This window comes from Crocuta crocuta, unplaced genomic scaffold (assembly GCF_008692635.1).
Source record: "Crocuta crocuta isolate KB4526 unplaced genomic scaffold, BGI_CrCroc_1.0 scaffold531, whole genome shotgun sequence".
Lineage (NCBI taxonomy): Eukaryota > Metazoa > Chordata > Mammalia > Carnivora > Hyaenidae > Crocuta > Crocuta crocuta.
This window is the reverse complement of record NW_027531997.1, coordinates 427,058-430,531: the sequence shown is the minus strand read 5'-3', so window position 1 is coordinate 430,531 and position 3,474 is coordinate 427,058.

Genomic DNA, 3,474 nt, shown 5'->3' with positions numbered 1-3,474 from the left:
TCTGAAACAGGCTCCAGGCTCTGAGCTAGCTGTCAGCACAGAGCCCGACGTGGGGCTCGAACCCACGAACCGTAAGATCGTGACTTGAGCTGAAGTCCGACGCTTAACCGACTGAGTCACCCAGGTGCCCCTCACAGCATCTATTTGTAGCAAGGTCCAAAAGGAAGCTGACCTTAGATGCTCATTTCCAGGCAACAAGACAATGCCAGCTGATGTCCCATTTTACTAGGGAAGCATCAACAGGGCTGAGGCGGGGTGGGGTCGGGGGGAGAGGAACTTCCACCTTACTCGTTTACAATCTGGAAGTATGAGTCTGTGATCTACTTTTGTCAGGGTGGCGTTGGTAGAGCCAAGTAGGAAGCGGAACAGACGCATCCACCCTGGCCTTCATGCTGCACCTCGTCAAAGTAACCGCCTGCCAAAATAGGAGCATAAATAGGATCCAGAGCCTCATAATTATATTATACAAACTATCCAGGATACAACAGAGAATTACCTGTAGAACAAAGATCCATAATATAACAATGTGAATGAGAAAAGACAAACAGACACAAATGCCGAGACTAATTTGATGTGGGACCTTTCTAACAAGAATTTTCTTTTCTTTTATCTTATTTTTTAAGTGTATTTATTTTGACAGAGACAGAGACAGCACCAGTGAAGAAGGGGCAGAGAGAGGGAGAGAGAGAGAATCCCAAGCAGGCTTCACACTACCAGACCAGAGCCTGACGCAGGGCTCGAACCCACGAAACCGTGAGATCGTGACCTGAGCTGAAACCAAGAGTCTGAGGCTTAACTGACTGAGCCACCCAGGCACCCCTCTGATAAGAATTTTAAAGCAAAACGTTTCAACAAGTATTGAGTAAGATGTACAGATTTCCCATATACACTGTGCCCCCACATGTGCACAGCCTCTACCATTACCAATACCCCCCACCAGAGAGGTACATTTGTTACAGCTGCTAAACCTACATGGACACATCATTGTCACACAAAGCCCCTAGCTTACATTAGGGTTCAGTCTCGGCGTTGCACATTCCAAGACTTTGGACAAATGAATAATGATGTGTATCTACCATTATAGTATCGTACAGAGTGGTTTTGCTGTCCTGAAAACCTGTGTTCTGCCTATGTATCCCTCCCTTCCCCCTACCTCCTGGCAATCATGGATCATTTCACTGTCTCCATACTTTTGCCTTTTCCAGAATGCCACCCAGTTGGAAACATGCAGCATGTAGACTTTTCAGATTGGCTTCTTTCACTTAGTAAAATATTTTGCAGAGAAACTAATCCAAACATTTGCATAGCCATCAACACCCACGTTCTGATATAAAAGCAGAGACTATGGGCACCTGGGTGGCTAAGTTGGTTAAACATCCAACTCTTGATTTCAGCTCAGATCATGATCTCACGATTGGTGAGATCTGGCCCTGCATCAGGCTCTAAGTGCTGGAAGCTCAGAGCCTGCTTGGGATTCTCTTCGCCCACCTCCTGCCTCTTCCCCCTCATGCTTCTCTCTCTCTGTCTCTCTCTCTTTCTGTCTCTCTGTCTCTCTCTCTCTCTCTCTCTCTAAATAAATAAATAAACTTAAAAAAAGAGAAGACTAATTTTAAGATGGTTCCAAATTTGGTGATTGGTAAGGTAAGCATGATAGAAATGACATGATAAGGAGCTAAGAGTGCTAGCCAGAGCATACTTCAGTGACTGGCCATTGGGTCTGGGCTGGGGAAAAGTATACTGAGTTCAGAGCTGATGCACTAAGGGGAAATGAAAAATGTGATGGAAAACCATAACAATTTCAAAAAGCAGGTGTAAGGGGAGGGAAGGAGCTGGAAAAAGAGAGGGTTGTGGTCAGAAAGTAGGATCAGAATTCACGATGTAGCCGTGCAAATGGGCTGCTAAAATCCAGTACATGTGAATGGGGAGTCAAGGGTCTCTGAGTGGTTGATGGGTGTTAGAGTCGTCCAAGAAAATTAAAGGACCAGGAGTCGGGAAAAATTGGTACATAAAGAAGATTATGCTTTTAGATGGACAGATCAGCAGCAGCAGCAGCAAACATTCATGTAGCTCTTACAAAATGCTAGTGAGGGTTCTAAGCACTTTACCTATACAGTAAAACCTTCGTTGGCGAGCATCACTTGCTCCGGAAACATGCTTGTCATCCAAAGCGCTTGTATATTAAAGGGAATTTCAAGAACCACTGGCTCAGTTGTGATCACGTGATGCTCGCCGCCACGTATGACTCGTATCGCAAGACATCGCTCTTTTATCAAGTTAAATTTTATTAGAAATGTTTGCTCGTCTTGTGGAACACTCGCAGATCACGTTACTCGCAATCCAAGGTTTTACTGTATTATGTTATATAATTGTCACAACTTCCCTATTAGGAAGGCATTACTGACACATTACAGATGAGAGAACTGACGCACAGGGTTGGTAAATATCCTACCTAGCTCTCCTGCCAAATAAATAAAAGAACCAGGACTGAAGCACCATCTGATTCCAGAGTCCAAATTGTTTAACCACGCCATGGTAGCTGGACCTCAAAGAAGGGCAGAGGGTGTCATAACCGGGTCACTAACAATATAGGATATTAAATCTGTGGGCTGTGCCATTAATAGCATCTGTTTGAGAAGGCCATGCATGAAATAGCGTTCCTTGAAAAGATCTGGGTTTCGAGCAAGGCAAAGTCTTTGTATTTGGAGAAGGTTGGTACCCCACCATATGCATTTGGTATTCACCGTTACCTTATAGGCCAACACATTTCTGCTGCAAGCAGCTATAACTCTCTGTCTTAGGGCTCTCTGTGGCCAGGGGCATGGGTATATGACTGGGGAACAAACCTTTTGGTAGGTGGGATGACGGTCCCCTAATGATGCCTACATCTTAATTCTAGGAAGCCGTGAATATGTTAGGTGATCCAAATAAGAAAAAAATGTTTCTAATCAGATAAATCGGGAAGAGTAGTCTGAATTATCTGGGTAATGTAATCACAGGGTCCTTATTATGGGAAGAGGGAAGCAGAAGAGAGAACCAGAGAGATGGCTCCTGAGAAGGACTCTAGAGCCTCCAGAGGGAAATGCCGCCAGACTGACACTTTGGTTTTTAGCTCACTGGGATTCGTTTTGGACTTCTGACTGACAGAACTGTAAGATGAGTGATGATAATTATAGTCACAATAATAACAATCAAGGACAAGAATAAATTTGTGCTGTTTTAAGCCACTTGATTTGTGATGCTCTGTTAAGCAGCCATGGTAAACTAATACAAGCCTAGGCCAATGATGGACAGGACTTGGAAAATGAGCACCCCAGCTTCCTCTCCCTTGAGTGGAGCAACTTAAGGGGACCTTGAAGTGTTCTTGGAGGTCCCTAGTAAGACCGAACACCAGTTACCCACACTCGGACCTTTACTGATAATTGCTGGGATCATTTCTTCAATAAACTACTTGCACACTAATCCGTGGGACTGCTT